Source organism: Oncorhynchus kisutch, linkage group LG12 (genome assembly GCF_002021735.2).
Source record: "Oncorhynchus kisutch isolate 150728-3 linkage group LG12, Okis_V2, whole genome shotgun sequence".
Classification (NCBI taxonomy): Eukaryota; Metazoa; Chordata; class Actinopteri; order Salmoniformes; family Salmonidae; genus Oncorhynchus; species Oncorhynchus kisutch.
In genome coordinates this window covers 9,463,363-9,482,734 of record NC_034185.2, presented here as the reverse complement: position 1 = coordinate 9,482,734, position 19,372 = coordinate 9,463,363, and the positions used below count along the sequence as shown (strand labels likewise).

Below are 19,372 nucleotides of genomic sequence, written 5' to 3'. Positions count from 1 at the left end.
TCTTTCAGCTGATCAACAAGGGTAAAGGCGAGGCCTTGCGTATCCGTGCCATCCTGCGCTCCCTGGTTCCTACTACAGACCTGGTTGGCATCATCAGTATTCCACTCAAGATGCCCATCGTCAATAAAGGTAGGACCCAGTAGCATATTTTAACACATATTACTCAGTAGAATGTATTGGTTCTATCAGAACTTTCATATCCTTAACGTCCAATTTTGGTTGGATTTTGGCTTCTACCTCTTCCTCCTTCTCTACCTCCTCTTCTACCTCTTCCTCCTTCTCTATCTCTTCTTCGTCCTCCTCCTCCTCTTCTACCTCTTCCTCCTTCTCTACCTCTTCCTCCTCCTCCTCTTCTACCTCTTCCTCCTCCTCCTCCTCTTCTACCTCTTCCTCCTTCTCTATCTCTTCTTCGTCCTCCTCCTCCTCTTCTACCTCTTCCTCCTTTTCTACCTCTTCCTCATCCTCCTCCTCCTCTTCTACCTCTTCCTCCTCCTCCTCCTCTTCTACCTCTTCCTCCTTCTCTACCTCCTCTTCTACCTCTTCCTCCTTCTCTACCTCCTCTTCTTCCTCTATCTCCTCTTCCTCCTCCTCCTCTACCTCTTTCTCTACCTCCTCCTCCTCTTCCTCCTCCTGCTCCTGCTCCTCCTCATCCTCCTCTACCTCCTCCTCCTCCTCTTCCTCCTCTACCTCCTCTTCCTCCTCTACCTCTACCTCCTCTTCTTCCTCCTCCACCTCTTCTTCCTCCTCCTCCTCCTCCTTCTCCTCCACCCCCAGACGGTAGTGTGACAGAGCCAGACATGTCGGCTAGTTTCTGTCCGGACCACAAGGCCCCAATGGTGTTGTTCCTGGATCGTGTGTACGGTGTGGAGGACCAGAGCTTCCTGCTACACCTGTTGGAGGTGGGCTTCCTGCCTGACCTCCGTGCCTCCGCGTCCCTGGACACGGTGAGTAGAAGAGACCAATCAGTCAGTCAGTCAGTGAACCAGTCATTCAGTCAGTCAGTCAGTGAACCAGTCAGTCAGTCAGTGAACCAGTCAGTCAGTTAGTGAACCAGTCAGTCAGTTAGTGAACCAGTCAGTCAGTGAGTGAACCAGTCAGTCAGTGAGTGAACCAGTCAGACAGTCAGTCAGTGAACCAGTCAGTCAGTCAGTGAACCAGTCAGTCAGTCAGTGAACCAGTCAGTCAGTCAGTCAGTGAACCAGTCAGTCACTGTCTGTCAGTCAGTCAGTTAGTAAACATGTCAGTCAGTCAGTGAACCAGTCAGTCAGTCAGTGAACCAGTCAGTCAGTTAGTGAACCAGTCAGTCAGTCAGTGAACCAGTCAGTCAGTCAGTGAACCAGTCAGTCTTCCCTGGACATGGTGAGTAGGAGAGAGTCTTTGGTTGGTCAGTCAGTCAATGAGAAAACACAGCAAATATTCACATATCAATCAACCAATCAATACATCTATTCATTCATCCTCTCTCCATAGCTTGTAATAACCTCTTGTACGTGTAACAACATGTTTATCAAAGATCTCTAATGACGACAGTAACAGAGTTGATGAGTTGTTGGGTAAATATTGACTGCTGTTTTGCACCTTGGTCCAAGTGAATCAGGTTCAATGTGAATCAATGTGAATCAAGTTCGTTGTGGATCCATGTGATTCAAGTTCAATGTGGATCAATGTGAATCAAGTTCGTTGTGGATCCATGTGATTCAAGTTCAATGTGGATCAATGTGAATCAAGTTCGTTGTGGATCCATGTGATTCAAGTTCAATGTGGATCAATGTGAATCAAGTTCGTTGTGGATCCATGTGATTCAAGTTCAATGTGGATCAATGTGAATCAAGTTCGTTGTGGATCCATGTGATTCAAGTTCAATGTGGATCAATGTGAATCAAGTTCGTTGTGGATCCATGTGATTCAAGTTCAATGTGGATCCATCAAAACAAGAAACGTCTGTTTGATAAACCTTAGTTCAGTTTACTCATCCTTTAAAAAATAAGATAAAACTTCTTTCATCCCAGCTCCATCTGGTCCTGTGGGGGAGGATTAGTATTCCCCACGCTGGCACGGAAACTGTAGCCATGGGAGACCGTTGCCATGGGACCATAATCCCTTGGGAGAGAGAGAGAGAGAGAGAGAGAGAGAGAAAGCGACGCTGACAGTCCCCATTTATCTCAATGCCTGCTGAAACCGTCTGCCTTAGAGGTCACTGTGACCTCAGGGATAATGTCTAACACACAGGTGGAACCGAACTCGGTCCTTTGATTCATGGTTGTGTACTTGACATGCCGAGATTCTCTCTAATAGTTGTGTAACGGTGGTTAGTCAGTCACCATCCGTTGGTCCTGGAGAGTTGTTGGGTGGGCCGGCTTTTCTTTCAGCCCAGCTCTAATGAATAGTTGTTAAGCTGAACGGGTGGGTTAGTGCTATGTTGGAACCTGCAGAGGCAGGTAGCCTAGTGGTTTAGAGGCAGGCAGCCTAGTGGTTTAGAGACAGGTAGCCTAGTGGTTTAGAGGCAGGTAGCCTAGTGGTTTAGAGGCAGGTAGCCTAGTGGTTTAGAGGCAGATAGCCTAGTGGTTTAGAGCCAGGTAGCCTAGTGGTTTAGAGGCAGGTAGCCTAGTGGTTTAGAGGCAGATAGCCTAGTGGTTTAGAGGCAGGTAGCCTAGTGGTTTAGAGGCAGGTAGCCTAGTGGTTTAGAGGCAGGTAGCCTAGTGGTTTAGAGACAGGTAGCCTAGTGGTTTAGAGGCAGGTAGCCTAGTGGTTTAGAGGCAGGTAGCCTAGTGGTTTAGAGGCAGGTAGCCTAGTGGTTTAGAGGCAGGTAGCCTAGTGGTTTAGAGGCAGGTAGCCTAGTGGTTTAGAGGCAGGTAGCCTAGTGGTTTAGAGGCCGGTAGCCTAGTGGTTTATTGGCAGATAGCTTAGTGGTTTAGAGGCAGATAGCTTAGTGGTTTAGAGGCAGGTACCCTAGTGGTTTAGAGACAGGTAGCCTAGTGGTTTAGAGCGTTGGACTAGTAACCGAAAGTTTGCTAGATCGAATCCCCGAGCTGACAAGGTAAAAAAAAAAAAAATTGTGTGGTTTGTGAAGATAGTAGTCACATTGTAGTGATTCTTTAGGGAGAAACTCAGCATGAAACAACCGTACTTCAAGGAGTCAAGAGGTCAAGTGTTGGGGTTGACCTCTGGTCTATCCTCTGTCATTCACTAACACGTCAGTCTGTTGACCTCTGGTCTATCCTCTTGTCATTCACTAACGTCAGTCTGTTGACCTCTGGTCTATCCTCTGTCATTCAGTAACATGTCAGTCTGTTGACCTCTGGTCTGTCCTCTGTCATTCACTAACATGTCAGTCTGTTGACCTCTGGTCTATCCACTGGCATTCACTAACGTCAGTCTGTTGACCTCTGGTCTATCCACTGTCATTCACTAATGTCAGTCTGTTGACCTCTGGTCTATCCACTGTCATTCACTAACATGTCAGTCTGTTGACCTCTGGTCTATCCACTGTCATTCAGTAACATGTCAGTCTGTTGACCTCTGGTCTATCCTCTGTCATTCACTAACGTCAGTCTGTTGACCTCTGGTCTATCCACTGTCATTCAGTAACATGTCAGTCTGTTGACCTCTGGTCTATCCTCTGTCATTCAGTAACATGTCAGTCTGTCCTCTGGCCTGTAGGATGTGCTAAGCACCACAGAGACAGCTCTGGCCATGAACAGGTACATCGGTTCGGCCCTGCTTCCCCTGCTGACCAGGTGTGCTGGCCACTTCTCGGGCACGGAGCACTACGCGGCGCTCATCGACTCTACCCTCCACACTATCTATCGGCTGTCCAAGGGCCGCTCCCTCACCAAGGCCCAGAGAGACTCTATCGAGGAGTGTCTGCTTGCCATCTGCAAGTAAGAACTAACACAGACTAGCACCATGTTATAAACCTCTAAGGCTCTGTTGATGCCCTGGGCTCTGCTGTAACTGTTGTGTTGTCATGACAACGATCAACCAATCTGTAGCTGTGGTGTTGTCATGACAATGACCAATCAATCTGTAGCTGTGGTGTTGTCATGACAATGATCAACCAATCTGTAGCTGTGGTGTTGTCATGACAATGACCAACCAATCTGTAACTGTGGTGTTGTCATGACAATGATCAACCAATCTGTAACTGTGGTAGCTTTATAGCAGAGCTTTCACATAAAAAATAATTTCCGGTCGAAGTCGGAGTATTCACGGCTTATTCCCTGATTCTGGGAATCTTCCAACTGGGAATTTTGTAAAAGTTCCTGACACTTTCAACCCTAGTTAGAGCCTTATATTCCAACCTGAGATATGTTCGTATTTGACTGTGTGTCAATCACAGCTCTCTCTTCCCCCTGCTGCCCTACAGACACCTGCGCCCTTCCATGATGCAACAGCTGCTGAGACGTCTGGTGTTCGATGTTCCCCTGCTGACGGAGTACTGCAAGATGCCCCTCAGGGTAAGATCCCATTCTCACAGAGTACTGCAAGATGCCCCTCAGGGTAAGATCCCATTCTCACAGAGTACTGCAAGATGCCCCTCAGGGTAAGATCCCATTCTCACGGAGTACTGCAAGATGCCACTCAGGGTAAGATCCCATTCTCACAGAGTACTGCAAGATACCCCTGAGGGTAAGATCCCATTCTCACAGAGTACTGCAAGATGCCCCTCAGGGTAAGATCCCATTCTCACGGAGTACTGCAAGATGCCCCTGAGGGTAAGATCCCATTCTCACAGAGTACTGCAAGATGCCACTCAGGGTAAGATCCCATTCTCACAGAGTACTGCAAGATGCCCCTGAGGGTAAAATCCCATTCTCACAGAGTACTGCAAGATGCCACTGAGGGTAAGATCCCATATTGATAGAGTACTGCAAGATGCCACTGAGGGTTAAGATCCCATACTGACAGAGTACAAGATGCCCCTCAGGGTAAGATCCCATTCTCACAGAGTACTGCAAGATGCCACTGAGGGTTAAGATCCAATACTGACAGAGTACAAGATGCCACTCAGGGTAAGATCCCATACTGACAGAGTACAAGATGCCCCTCAGGGTAAGATCCCATACTGACAGAGTACTGCAAGGTGCCTCTCAGGGTGAGATATCTCTCCTTCTCCGTGTGATAGGAGAATGACCAGAAGAACAGTTTGTTTGTGTTGCTGACTGTTGCCAGAGAGGAAATGTTTAAAAAGGACAAGCTGTCACGAGATTCATCCTCTCCTAATAAGATGTGTTTATGACTGAAATACGAATCATATCATTACCCTGGTTTACATCAGCACTTAGCTGCTATATCTATCATCAAGGGAACCTGACGGTTTGTCAACACTAGTCACCTGTTGTCTCTTTGTGTTTCCTCCAGCTGTTGACTGAACACTATGAGCAGAGCTGGAAGTACTACTGTCTTCCCTCGGGGCTAGGGAGCTCCGGCATGGCCTCGGAGGAAGAACTGTTGCTCACCAAGAAACTCTTCTGGGGAATATTCGACTCCCTCTCAGCGAAGGTACAGACGGACGGTACTGTTATGTGTAGCCTACAGACCCTGTGTTGTTCCTCAGCTCTGCTTTAATAGGATGCTAATGAAGGCTTAAGGGGTTAAGGGGTTACAGTACATTACTTTACTCCCGACTGACTTGCATCTAGGTAACAGATTCCTGGTAGTGTGAGTGTCTCTAGGTAACAGATTCCTGGAAGTATGAGTATCTCTAGGTAACAGATTCCTGGTAGTATGAGTGTCTCTAGGTAACAGATTCCTGGTAGTGTGAGTGTCTAGGTAACAGATTCCTGGTAGTGTGAGTGTCTAGGTAACAGGTTCCTGGTAGTGTGAGTGTCTAGGTAACAGATTCCTGGTAGTGTGAGTGTCTAGGTAACAGATTCCTGGTAGTGTGAGTGTCTCTAGGTAACAGATTCCTGGTAGTGTGAGTGTCTAGGTAACAGATTCCTGGTGGTGTGAGTGTCTAGGTAACAGATTCCTGGTAGTGTGAGTGTCTCTAGGTAACAGATTACTGGTAGTGTGAGTGTCTCTCGGTAACAGATTACTGGTAGTGTGAGTGTCTCTCTAGGTAACAGATTACTGGTAGTGTGAGTGTCTCTCTAGGTAACAGATTACTGGTAGTGTGAGTGTCTCTCTAGGTAACAGATTACTGGTAGTGTGAGTGTCTCTCTAGGTAACAGGTTACTGGTAGTGTGAGTGTCTCTCTAGGTAACATATTACTGGTAGTGTGAGTGTCTCTCTAGGTAACAGATTACTGGTAGTGTGAGTGTCTCTCTAGGTAACAGATTACTGGTAGTGTGAGTGTCTCTCTAGGTAACAGATTCATGGTAGTGTGTGTCTCTCTAGGTAACATATTCCTGGTAGTGTGAGTGTCTCTCTTGGTAACATATTCATGGTAGTGTGTGTCTCTCTAGGTAACAGATTCCTGGTGGTGTGTGTCTCTCTAGGTAACATATTCCTGGTAGTGTGAGTGTCTCTCTTGGTAACATATTCATGGTAGTGTGTGTCTCTCTAGGTAACATATTCCTGGTAGTGTGAGTTTCTCTCTAGGTAACAGATTCATGGTAGTGTGTGTCTCTCTAGGTAACATATTCCTGGTAGTGTGAGTGTCTCTCTAGGTAACATATTCATGGTACTATGAGTGTCTCTCTAGGTAACATATTCCTGGTAGTGTGAGTGTCTCTCTTGGTAACATATTCATGGTAGTGTGTGTCTCTCTTGGTAACAGATTCATGGTAGTATGAATGAGAGAGAGAGAGAAACACAGAGGAAGAGGACTGTGAACCGAGCTGGTGTCGCTGAAATAGGAAATAGATTAATCATTTATCAGACTGTGACAGATCACTGCTATGTGGCTCTGCAGTGTTTCTCTCTCTCCCCCTATGCCCTTCTCTTCCTGTCTTCCTCTCGCTCTCTCTTCCTCATTCTGCTCCCCTCTCTCTCTCTCTCTCTCTCTCTCTCTCTCTGTCTGTCCTCTTTTGACCCAACTGCCCCTGTCTAAGAGAGCAGCAGAGAGAGCTAGAACGAGAGAAAGCAACAGATAGTCTGGAAGACTTTCTAATATCTATTTGTTACCTCACCCCTCTGTCTCCCCTGTCTCTATTTATTACCTCACCCTCTGTCTCCCCTGTCTCTATTTATTACCTCACCCCTCTGTCTCCCCTGTCTCTATTTGTTACCTCACCCCTCTGTCTCCCTGTCTCTATTTATTACCTCACCCCTCTGTCTCCCCTGTCTCTATTTGTTACCTCACCCCTCTGTCTCCCTGTCTCTATTTATTACCTCACCCCTCTGTCTCCCCTGTCTCTATTTATTACCTCACCCCTCTGTCTCCCCTGTCTCTATTTGTTACCTCACCCCTCTGTCTCCCCTGTCTCTATTTATTACCTCACCCCTCTGTCTCCCCCTGTCTCTATTTATTACCTCACCCCTCTGTCTCCCCCTGTCTCTATTTGTTACCTCACCCCTCTGTTTCCCCCTGTCTCTATTTATTACCTCACCCCTCTGTCTCCCCCTGTCTCTATTTATTACCTCACCCCTCTGTCTCCCCCTGTCTCTATTTGTTACCTCACCCCTCTGTTTCCCCCTGTCTCTATTTATTACCTCACCCCTCTGTCTCCCCTGTCTCTATTTATTACCTCACCCCTCTGTCTCCCCTGTCTCTATTTGTTACCTCACCCCTCTGTCTCCCTGTCTCTATTTATTACCTCACCCCTCTGTCTCCCCTGTCTCTATTTGTTACCTCACCCCTCTGTCTCCCTGTCTCTATTTATTACCTCACCCCTCTGTCTCCCCTGTCTCTATTTATTACCTCACCCCTCTGTCTCCCCTGTCTCTATTTGTTACCTCACCCCTCTGTCTCCCCTGTCTCTATTTATTACCTCACCCCTCTGTCTCCCCCTGTCTCTATTTATTACCTCACCCCTCTGTCTCCCCCTGTCTCTATTTGTTACCTCACCCCTCTGTTTCCCCCTGTCTCTATTTATTACCTCACCCCTCTGTCTCCCCTGTCTCTATTTATTACCTCACCCCTCTGTTTCCCCTGTCTCTGTTTGTCTCCCCCCATACAGAAGTTTGACTCTGACCTGTTCAAGACTGGCATGGCCTGTCTGAGTGCTACCGCTGGGGCGTTGCCACCTGACTATGTGGATGCCAGCCCTGGTGCCACCCTGGAGAAGCAGGCGTCTGTGGATGCACACGGCAACTTCGACCCTAAACCCATCAACACTGCCAAGTAAGTGGCCCAGGGGGAGAGAGAGACTTTGACATTTAAAAGCTCTTATTGAACACAAATTACCAAAACTAGGACATGAAGGTCAGAATCCCCAGAACACACAGGCTCATTATGACACCATATAGGACTAAAAGATGGGAGCAGAGTGAGACTAACCCTTACTGCACTAGATGTCTAGGCTGTATTGAAGGGAAGGACTAACAGTGGTGTCTGTCTCCTCCTTCTTTCTAGTATCTCCCTTCCAGAGAAACTGGACTACATCGCCAACAAGTTTGCAGAGCATTCCCACATCAAGTGGTCCTCGGAGAAGGTACTGTAACCTCAACAACTAGGTTCAGACACTGTCTTTCCTGTATATGAGTTTAAATGTAAGGTATATTACAGTTGATACACTTAGGTTGGAGTCATTAAAACTTGTTTTTCAACCACTCCACAAATGTCCTAAGAAACTATAGTTTTGGCAAGTCTGTTAGGACATCTACTTTGTGCATGACAGTACATTTTTCCAACAGTTGTTTACAGACAGATTATTTCACTTATAATTCACTGTATCACAATTCCAGTGGGTCAGAAGTTTACATACACTAAGTTGACTGTGCCTTTAAACATATTGGACAATTCCCGAAAATGATGTCATGGCTTTAGAAGCTTCTGATAGGCAAATTGACATCATTTGAGTCAATTGGAGGTGTACCTGTGGATGTATTTCTGGTTCATCCTTGGGAGCCGTTTCCAAATGCCTGAAGATACCACATTCATCTGTACAAACAATAGTGCGCAAGTATAAACACCATGGGTCCACACAGCCGTCATACAGCTCAGGAAGGAGACACACGCTGTCTCCTAGAGATTAATGTACTTTGGTGCGAAAACTGCAAATCAATCCCAGAACAACAGCAAAGGACCTTGTGAAGATGCTGGAGGAAACAGGTACACAAGTATCTATATCCACATAACCTGAAAGGCTGCTCAGCAAGGAAGAAGCCACTGCTCCAAAACCTACATAAAAAAGCCAGACTACGGTTTGCATCTGCACATGGGGACAAAGATTGTACTTTTTGGAGAAATGTCCTCTGGTCTGATGAAACAAAAAATAGAACCGTTTGGCCATAATGACCATCGTTATGTTAGGAGGAAAAAGGGGGAGCCTTGCAAGCCGAAGAACACCATCCCAACAGTGAAGCACGGGGGTGGCAGCATCATGTTGTGGGGGTGCTTTGCAAGAAGGGACTGGTGAACTTCACAAAATAGATGGTACATGAGGAAGGAAAATTATGTGGATATATTGAAGCAACATCTCAAGGCATCAGTCAGGAAGTTAAAGCAAATGGACAATGACCCCAAGCATACTTCCAAAGTTGTGGCAAAATGCTTAAGGACAACAAAGTCAAGGTATTGGAGTGGCCATCACAAAGCCCTGATCTCAATCCCATAAAAAATTTGTGAGCAGAACTGAAAAAGTGTGTGCGAGCAAGGAGGCCTACAAACCTGACTCAGTTACACCAACTCTGTCAGGAGGAATGGGCCAAAATTCACCCAATTTATTGTGGGAAGCTTGTGGAAGGCTACCCAAAACATTTGACCCAAGTGAAACAATTTGAAGGCAATGCTACCAAATCCTAATTGAGTGTATTGTCACAGGCCGGCTCATAGCCTGCAGCAAAAATGAGGGGACACAAACAACAGGTATCGGCCAATCAAAAAGGTTCTTTATTGTAAACCAAAACTATTAACTTTAAACAAAGAAAAGGGAATGAGGTGTGAAAGTATCATAATGTGAGGTGTATGTAAAGTATCATAATGTAAGGTGTATGTAAAGTATCATAATGTAAGGTGTATGTAAAGTATCATAATGTAAGGTGTATGTAAAGTATCATAATGTGAGGTGTATGTAAAGTGCAGGGATGCATGAATCTGTGTGTGTGAATGACGGAGTGAAAACTATGCAAAACGACAAAGGAACAAACAAAACAGGATCATACTTGGAGGAGCAGAGAGAGATTAGTGAAGCAGTTTAAATACCCTGAGCCCAGGTGACTCCTGGAGCAGAGAGAGATTAGTGAAGCAGTTTAAATACCCTGAGCCCAGGTGACTCCTGGAGCAGAGAGAGATTAGTGAAGCAGTTTAAATACCCTGAGCCCAGGTGACTCCTGGAGCAGAGAGAGATTAGTGAAGCAGTTTAAATACCCTGAGCCCAGGTGACTCCTGGAGCAGAGAGAGATTAGTGAAGCAGTTTAAATACCCTGAGCCCAGGTGACTCCTGGAGCAGAGAGAGATTAGTGAAGCAGTTTAAATACCCTGAGCCCGGGTGACTCCTGGAGCAGAGAGAGATTAGTGAAGCAGTTTAAATACCCTGAGCCCAGGTGACTCCAATCACTAACGACCCTCCTCTGCCTGTAGGAGGAACCGCCCCCTGCACTGCAGAGGAGGGGCCGTGACAGTATGTAAACTTTTGACCCACTGGGAATGTGATTAAAGAAATAAATTCTGAAATAAATCATTCTCTACTATTATTCTGACATTTCACATCTTAAAATAAAGTGGTGATCCTAACTGACGTAAAACAGGGATTTTTTACTAGGATTAAATGTCAGGAATTGTGAAAACTGAGTTTAAATGTATTTGGCTAAGGTGTATGTAAACTTCCGACTTCAACTGTACAACGCCGAATTCCTGGCCTTAACATGGCCTAACTCCTGGCCTAACTTGGCCAATCTCCTGGCCTAACATGGCCAAACTCCTGGCCTAACATGGCCTCATTCCTGGCCTAACATGGCCTCACTCCTGACCTAATATGGCCTAACATGGCCTCATTCCTGGCCTAACTCTTGGCCTACATCCTGGCCTATCTCCTGGCCTCACATGGCCCAATATCCTGGCCAAACATGGCCTAACTCCTGGACTAACAAGGCCTAATTCTTGATTTCTAGGTGACAGCGGGTTGGAAAATGGGAGAGAGTGTGGATGACAAGGCTAAAACTCACCCACTGCTGAAGCCGTATAAATCACTCAGTGAGAAGGTACTGTTGATACTATAGCAATAATCTGTCACTCAGTGTGAAGGTACTGTTGATACTATAGCAATAATCTGTCACTCAGTGTGAAGGTACTGTTGATACTATAGCAATAATCTGTCACTCAGTGTGAAGGTACTGTTGATACTATAACACTAACCTCAGAATCCAGAACCACATTTATATGCACTAGCTAGCTAGATAGCGAGCTAACGATCTGTCACGTGAGATTAGTGTATTAATTGTGACAGAAATAATTCAAAGGGTCATTTACACAGTGTGTGTGCCTGTGTCCTCCCTGTGTAGGAGAGGGAAACATACCGCTGGCCCGTGAAGGAGTCTTTAAAGAGCATGCTGGCAATGGGTTGGAACATGGAGAGGACCAAAGAGGGAGAGGCCATGTTCATCGAGAAACAAAGCAAGATCTCCGAGTCCACTCAGGTAGTGTGTGTGTGTGTGTTTTCATTTTCTTTTTGAATGGCTAACGTCACCCCACGTCGATCCATCAGATCACCCATTTCTGTAGTTATTGATTCATTGTATTATGTTTTAATGTTGACAGGACAACGATAACGAATTCATCCTGGAACCACCCTTGGACCTGAACAATATTACTCTATCCAGAGAGTTGCAGGTTGTTGCCATGGAACAATTGCTCTGTTGTTTATGTTAATGTCATTGAACAATGTCCTCCAGAACGTTTTACCCACAATTCTGATACTATATAATGTAATATGACGTCATATGGGTCCTGGTGGTTAGAGCAGGTAGTCTAGTGGTTAGAGACAGGTAGCCTAGTGATTAGAGACAGGGAGCCTAGTGGTTAGAGCAGGTAGCCTAGTGGTTAGAGACAGGGAGCCTAGTGGTTAGAGCAGGTAGCCTAGTGGTTAGAGTAGGTAGCCTAGTGGTTAGAGCAGGTAGCCTAGTGGTTAGAGACAGGGAGCCTAGTGGTTAGAGACAGGTAGCCTAGTGGTTAGAGCAGGTAGCCTAGTGGTTAGAGCAGGTAGCCTAGTGGTTAGAGACAGGTAGCCTAGTGATTAGAGCAGGTAGCCTAGTGGTTAGAGCAGGTAGCCTAGTGGTTAGAGCAGGTAGCCTACTGGTTAGAGCAGGTAGCCTAGTGGTTAGAGACAGGTAGCCTAGTGGTTAGAGACAGGTAGCCTAGTGGTTAGAGCAGGTAGCCTAGTGGTTAGAGGCAGGTAGCCTAGTGGTTAGAGACAGGTAGCCTAGTGTTTAGAGACAGGTAGCCTAGTGTTTAGAGGCAGGTAGCCTAGTGGTTAGAGCGTTGGGACTAGTAACCGAAAGCTTGCAAGATCAAATCCCCGAGCTGACAAGGTACAAATCTGTCATTCTGCCCACTGTTCCTAGGCCGTCATTGAAAAAAATAATTTGTTAACTGACTTGCTTAGTTAAATAAAGGTAAAACATATCTGATGTCATGTTACTAAGCAGGTACAGTGTTCTGTGGGGTTGTTTCTCTGTACTGTGCATCAGACATGGGCTCACATGCTATTGGAATTTGTTGTGCTTTGTTTAAGATTACAATAGGACAAATAGAACAGTCCCAAAAGTACAAACCCCACCCCGCCTGCCACTCTGAGGAAGGCTAAAGAAAACACTCAAAAGTATTTGAAAGATTTCAAATAGTATTGGAACCCAGGTCTGTTAAGTAAGTGATTGTTCTCCATGTCCATGTGTGTGTGTTCCCCATTGTAGGGGATGGTGGAGGTTGTAGCAGAGAACTACCACAACATCTGGGCCAAGAAGAAGAAGACTGAGCTGAACAGTAAAGGTATGTAGTCCAGTCACAGGGCCCAGGCATCCCTTGTAATCACCCAATGAGATACATGGTGTGTTTGTAAATTAACTCTGGAGTGCCAGAGTGAATTTGTACGTTTGTAGATTCTGAGCATTTCGCTCTCTCTTGGAGTGTTCAGATCGCACACTGGATGCTCTGTTCTAGGAGTATGGCTGATCCGAGTGTTCTGACCACACAAAGGCACTCAAGCACCCAACCAAACTGGCTAAAATGTGCTCCCTTGCTAGCTACTTCCAGACACAAATGAGAGAACACCTCACACTGACCATTTTACTCTCCCTAGCAGAGCTGGTTAGGCTGTTTTCATGTTATCCAGAGTGTTAGTGATTAACTGTGCTGCTGGTAACAATTGAATTACGTTTTTTTTTCTCCTGACCTTTACTGACACCAGTCTTATTCAATGGGTATTGCGCGTAAATTCGTAAATTCCTCAGTTATTCTGCTCTCTGGCACAGACAAGAAATCGGAGTAGATCCTCAAAGTGACTTTACAAACGCACCCTCAGTAACCACCCAGGAATACAGCATGCTAAGTGTACATTTAAGCTTGTGTAAGACTTGACTGTACGTTTGTGAACGTGTTGCCACTGTTTGATGTGTGCTGTCTGTCTCAGGAGGAGGGAGCCACCCATTGCTGGTGCCCTATGACACCCTGACAGCCAAGGAGAAGTACAGAGACAGGGAGAAGGCCCAGGATCTCTTTAAGTTCCTGCAGATCAATGGATATATCATCACCAGGTCAGAGACTCCCCCTAACTACCTCACCTGTTTACTGCACCTGTCTGTTACCACCGAGGATTGCAAGCAATCAGTTAATCAATCAGTCTGCCAATCACAGTTTCTTACATTCTGTCAAAGTCACATTCAGTGGGCAACTGAATGTCTTGAAATGGAAGAGATACCACCTGAACTTTTATCCTGACGACTCACACTAAGTTCTTCAGCTGCTCTGTCGTTAGCTACATACTTCTGTCAGAGACTGCCATCCTTGAAGTCGTTTGTGGTGACGAGGGTCACGAGGAGTGTTGTATAAAACAAATCTCGTCAGAGATTGGATCGTCTCTAACAAATCAGAGTATAAAAAAAACACTAATCAGCAGACTAAAACAGTATTCAGCAGTGTCGTGTCTTTAGCATCATTAAATTGAAGACTGTTATTCTATCAAATCAATTCTCTGTAATTATTATTACGTGATTAAACTAATCATGTAAGTGTAATTAACTAGGGAGTCGGGGCACCAAGGAAAATATTCAGATTACAAAGTTATAATTTTCCTAATATAACTCTTCAGATAGTTTAATATCTGATCAATTAGTCTTCTAAATAATTAATTAATTAATTAATTGATCAGATTTACCTCACGTTAGTCTCATTCCAAATGTCATAAGTTGTTGGTTATCTGCACGAACCCAGCCTTCACTATGAATCATCCATACATCAATTGTCTTAAATCATTTATTTACTAACTCACTAAATAATCACAGAAATGCATAACAAACAAACAGTAGATATGGTTAAAAGGAAATGATAGGGGATGTGCCCTAGTGGGCTAAACCGGTATGACTGCTTGGCAGACAAAGGGGAGTGGGTGTGGACTGAGAAGGTGCGAAAGACAAAAGTCACTACACAGTTGATAATTATAACAATTGAAATGCTAATCCTTTGCACATGAACGCTCACTCTTTCGGGAATTATTGCAATCAATATATATATTTACTCTCAGTGTGTCGTCGTGATCTCTGTTGGAATCGTCCGTCTTTCTGTTGAAAGGTTCAAAGTCTCTCTCTGCTCCCATGATGTCTTGGTTAGAATGGATACTTCAGAGTACCATTCAGAAATGTTCTTATAGAATAGATGTTTCGGCGGTTGTCGGTCTTCGCATTTCAGGTCGACATAACTTCTAGCTGCAGGCTAGTAATTAGTATCTACGATTTGCTCTTATTCTGTCGTAATCGATAGTCTCAGAGTTTCAACAACCATTACAACCTTGGCTTATACTGAGGTTTTTATGGTCTCTACTCAAACCTTTGCCCTCTCGGTAATCGAGGTATGCATGGTCTGAAGTGGGCTTCTCCAGGTGGGGGTTATATTCGGAACAGCAGCAAAGGGCTGTCCCATGACGCCAGATCAATGTCTGTGCTCATGGGGCGGGCCAATGACTTAGTTAAACTTTAAAGGGAATTGGATTCTCTTTCATTAAACAGTTTAACATCACATTACATAATTTCACAAATAGTTTCATCTTTACTCATTCATTTTATACAATAATTAGATGCAAATCTCATAATGGAGACTCTTGTATAAACAGAGTTATGGTAATGTGGCGGTATTGTCTCTCATGAGGTCACAAACATTAAACAAAATGGACCGGTTGTAGCTGGATTCTCCACCGACCGTTTACACATTCTCCAAAACATGGATATTGTTCAGTTCTCAAGCTCTGTGAGGTACAAGAAGTTCCTTTGTTCTACTGTGAACCCTCTCTTTATACCACATAGCCGGGGCGGAAGAGAGTCTCCTCATGGAATTTACGACCTGAGATAACAGACCTGGGTGTAGGAGGGAGAGAGAGGTGGTAAGAGAGTGGGGGAGGGTACTCGCCATACCCAAAGAGGGCCATATCATGACAGCAGACTAAAACAGTAATCAGAAGGCTAAAACACTAATCAGCAGACTAAAACAGGCTTTCATGACAGTTACATATTAACTGCTGCAAACAAATGTCCCCTTTGCGGATCAATAAAATACAATTGTTTGTTATTTATGTTCTGCAGAGACCTGAAAGACATGGAGCAGGACTCGTCGTCCATGGAGAAGAGGTTTGCCTACACGTTCCTCAAGAGGATTCTGAAGTATGTGGACTCAGCTCAGGAGTTCATTGCTCACCTGGGTGAGTCCACTCGGACATTGAATTAATTCATGTGCTTTGAAATATGGAATTGACAATTCATGTGAATGTAATTTAGTCAAGGTTAGTGTCTAGTTTAAGTTTTAGACATATTTGAATATGTTTAATTTTTTTCTTCCCAGAGGCCATGGCCACCAGTGGAAAGACAGACAAATCACCCCACGATCAGGAAATAAAATTCTTTGCTAAGGTATGGATGTAAAGTCTTTCAACAATAGACAAGAAATGAATTGTAGACACTGTGGAATAAGTTCTCTAAACTCTTCTCCTCCCACCCTGCCCTATAGGTTCTGCTACCTCTCATAGATATGTACTTTAAGAACCACAGCATGTACTTCCTGTCCTCGCCCAGTAGGAACCTGAGCAGCAGTGGCTACGCCTCTAACAAAGAGAAGGAGATGATCACTAGGTAAGGTACCTGTAAGTGGGACTGGACAAACTGGTGAATGATAATGTTGCCAGTCTGAAATCAACACAGAATCCCCAGCTACAGTCTTCTAATGAGAGTTTGTCTAGTCAGAGACCTTTCGATAGACCTGTGAGAATCAGATAGGTGTAAGCAATATGGAGGAAAGTTCACCTAGCCTCATGTCTAGGGAAGGTAGTTACGGGTTGATTTCAGACTGGGCACTACATGAACAACTTGTGAGCTATTTTCTTGTTTTCCTGCTTGGTTCTTCTCTCCTTTCTTTCTCTGGTTGTTTCATTCCCTTTGCTCTCCTTTATTTTCCAGCCTGTTCTGTAAGATGGCAGCTCTTGTCAGACACAGGATTTCCCTCTTTGGTAAGGGCCACCTCGGTCATTGTCTTTACCTGTCTGTCAACGTCTTTACCAGTGTGCCGGGTCTTTACCAGTGTGCCGGGCCTTTACCAGTGTGCCGGGCCTTTACCAGTGTGCCGGGTCTTTACCAGTGTGCCGGGCCTTTAACTGTGTGCCGGGTCTTTACCAGTGTGCCGGGTCTTTACCAGTGTGCCGGGTCTTTAACTGTTGCCGGGCCTTTAACTGTGTGCCGGGCCTTTACTCGGTCAGCGCTGCTTGTACTCTTTGCTCAGTGATTTCCATATCAATGACAATGTGTTCTCTTAGGGAGCGACTCGGCTGTTATGGTGAGCTGTCTACACATCCTGGCTCATTCCCTGGACACAAGGTAAGAGTCTTTTATAGAGCCTGTAGAACAAACCTCTGTCTTCCAATGCAGCTGTTTTTTAAAATCTCAATATCAAATCATTTCTGGGTAAAAATTAAGCACTTTACTGTGATTGTTTTCAATTAAAATGGTCAAAAAGAAACAAAAATAGCTTCTTAGCGAAGAGCAATTTATCAAGCAAGAATTTAGCTAGGACTGTCTAGGAGTTGTCTGAGTGGGGAGGGGAACACCGACAACTCGCTGTTATTGGCTGAGAGGTTTGAAACTGTATTTTTTTATTGTACAGTGATGAAGTCAGGCTCAGAGATGGTGAAGGCGTCGTACTTACACCTCTCCTTCTGTCCTCTTCCTCCCCTCTCAGGACAGTGATGAAGTCAGGCTCAGAGATGGTGAAGGCGTCATTCTTACACCTCTCCTTCTGTCCTCTTCCTCCCCTCTCAGGACAGTGATGAAGTCAGGCTCAGAGATGGTGAAGGCGTCGTTCTTACACCTCTCCTTCTGTCCTCTTCCTCCCCTCTCAGGACAGTGATGAAGTCAGGCTCAGAGATGGTGAAGGCTGGGGTCAGGACGTTATTTGAGAACGCAGCGGAGGACCTAGAGAAGACCCTGGAGATGCTGAAGCTGGGGAAGTTCAGCCAGTCCAGGAGCCAGATGAAGGGCTTGACCCAGAACATCACCTATGCCACCACCGCTCTGCTGCCCATCCTCACAGCCCTGTTCGAACACGTCACCATGCATAACTTTGGAGTCTACCTGCTGGGTGAATTGATGTTATTTGAATTCATTTACTCTGGGGGCACCATGCGCTTGTCCACTTAGTGCAATGGTTTTCAAACCTCTTCTCTGGGAGTCCCAGCTGTTCCCTGTATTTAAACTGATCCAGAGCAAGTGCAACTGATTCAACTTGTCAACTAATTATCGAGCCCTTGATTAATTTATTCAGGTCGAGCCCTTGATTAATTTACCCTGCCCTTATGCATCACAGGATCACTCAGTGGCTTGAGCAGGAAGCAGGAAGCCCACCGTGGCCTTCTCTGAAAAAGAGAGTGTTAAATTGACTGAAGCTTGGCCTGGAAATATGACCTGTGTGTGTGTTGTGTTTTCCAGTGGATGATGTCCAGCTGTCGTGCTATCGCATCGTGACCTGTCTCTACTCACTAGGCACGGGAAAACACATCTTCATAGAGAGGTATGAGGCCCTCATCACATCAGCTACTGCATAGAGAGGTATGAGGCCCTCATCACATCAGCTACTGCATAGAGAGGTATGAGGCCCTCATCACATCAGCTACTGCATAGAGAGGTATGAGGCCCCTCATCACATCAGCTACTGCATAGAGAGGTATGAGGCCCTCATCACATCAGCTACTGCATAGAGAGGTATGAGGCCCCTCATCACATCAGCTACTGCATAGAGAGGTATGAGGCCCCTCATCACATCAGCTACTGCATAGAGAGGTATGAGGCCCTCATCACATCAGCTACTGCATAGAGAGGTATGAGGCCCTCATCACATCAGCTACTGCATAGAGAGGTATGAGGCCCTTCATCACATCAGCTACTGCATAGAGAGGTATGAGGCCCTTCATCACATCAGCTACTGCATAGAGAGGTATGAGGCCCTTCATCACATCAGCTACTGCATAGAGAGGATGATGGTGATCACATCAGCTACTGCATAGAGAGGATGACAGTGATCACATCAGCTACTGCATAGAGAGGTATGAGGCCCTCATCACATCAGCTACTGCATAGAGAGGTATGAGGCCCTCATCACATCAGCTACTGCATAGAGAGGTATGAGGCCCTCATCACATCAGCTACTGCATAGAGAGGTATGAGGCCCTCATCACATCAGCTACTGCATAGAGAGGTATGAGGCCCTCATCACATCAGCTACTGCATAGAGAGGTATGAGGCCTTCATCACATCAGCTACTGCATAGAGAGGTATGAGGCCTTCATCACATCAGCTACTGCATAGAGAGGTATGAGGCCCTCATCACATCAGCTACTGCATAGAGAGGTATGAGGCCCCTCATCACATCAGCTACTGCATAGAGAGGTATGAGGCCCCTCATCACATCAGCTACTGCATAGAGAGGTATGAGGCCTTCATCACATCAGCTACTGCATAGAGAGGTATGAGGCCCTTCATCACATCAGCTACTGCATAGATAGGTATGAGGCCCCTCATCACATCAGCTACTGCATAGAGAGGTATGAGGCCCTTCATCACATCAGCTACTGCATAGAGAGGT

At 45.5% G+C, this 19,372-nt stretch overlaps 1 pseudogene across 1 annotated transcript in view; it reads left to right on the top strand.

The window, feature by feature from the left end:
• Positions 1-19,372, top strand: part of LOC109866445 (ryanodine receptor 3-like) — a 264,698-nt pseudogene that overhangs the window by 184,860 nt on the left and 60,466 nt on the right. The window contains exons 50-68 of the transcript XR_004212016.1: positions 9-129; positions 775-944; positions 3,661-3,881; positions 4,367-4,457; positions 5,362-5,502; positions 8,064-8,227; positions 8,459-8,537; positions 11,158-11,247; positions 11,548-11,682; positions 11,804-11,875; positions 12,955-13,030; positions 13,671-13,794; positions 15,832-15,947; positions 16,088-16,155; positions 16,253-16,374; positions 16,699-16,748; positions 17,052-17,112; positions 17,634-17,872; positions 18,220-18,301. The product of XR_004212016.1 is annotated as a ryanodine receptor 3-like (transcript). The remainder of the gene's footprint in view (positions 1-8; positions 130-774; positions 945-3,660; positions 3,882-4,366; positions 4,458-5,361; positions 5,503-8,063; positions 8,228-8,458; positions 8,538-11,157; positions 11,248-11,547; positions 11,683-11,803; positions 11,876-12,954; positions 13,031-13,670; positions 13,795-15,831; positions 15,948-16,087; positions 16,156-16,252; positions 16,375-16,698; positions 16,749-17,051; positions 17,113-17,633; positions 17,873-18,219; positions 18,302-19,372) is intronic.